This window comes from Octopus bimaculoides, chromosome 6 (assembly GCF_001194135.2).
Source record: "Octopus bimaculoides isolate UCB-OBI-ISO-001 chromosome 6, ASM119413v2, whole genome shotgun sequence".
In the NCBI taxonomy this organism is placed as follows: Eukaryota; Metazoa; Mollusca; class Cephalopoda; order Octopoda; family Octopodidae; genus Octopus; species Octopus bimaculoides.
In genome coordinates, this window is record NC_068986.1 from 46,818,880 (window position 1) to 46,819,663 (window position 784).

Below are 784 nucleotides of genomic sequence, written 5' to 3' on the forward strand. Positions count from 1 at the left end.
TACATGCATATATGGGTACAAATAGAGAAACGAGACAGGCAACATTAAGAACAATCTCTTCATCAATTGTCCCCTGTTTTATCTACTCCGCGTTTCGAAGGTAGGGACAAGACGCAACTTCCTAAAAACAGTCCTTCCCGCAAAGCAAATTAAATAAAACTTGGGATTTTTGTGGAGGGTTAAAATGGTCCCAAAACAGGACAGTAATATAAAAAAAAACAGTAAAAGCAAACGGCGAGGACTGTTAAGCCATAACGAGGTGAAGTGGTGAACGCTGGAGAAAGGAGCTATGACAAGAGACAGGCAAAAGTAAGTCTTATCTCTTGTGAAGCGTGAGGGAAAAAGAACGATAGCCGCTGGTCACGTGTGAGCAACGAGAGTGTCAAGGAGGAAAAGTGAGGGAGAGTACCACTTTAACCCTCTGCAAAAATCCCAAATTTTATTTAACTTGCTTTGCAGGAAGCTCTGTTTTAACGAGGTCGCGTCTTGTCCCAAGCTTCGAAACGGGAGTAGATAAAACAGGGGACAACTGATGAAGGGATTATTCTTTATGTTGCCAGTCTCGTTTCTCTATTTATTTCTTCCATTGTCCGAAAAAAAGTTCGTTTCCCATATTTTTGATTTTTATGTTCTCGTTTTTCATTTTGTTCATTTTCTGCAGCGTTCACCGCTTCACCTCATTATGGCCTAACAGCCCTCACCGTTTGCTTTTACAGTATTGTTCTCAATGTCCTGTTTTTGTTATTTACATGCATACACACACACACACACACACACACACACA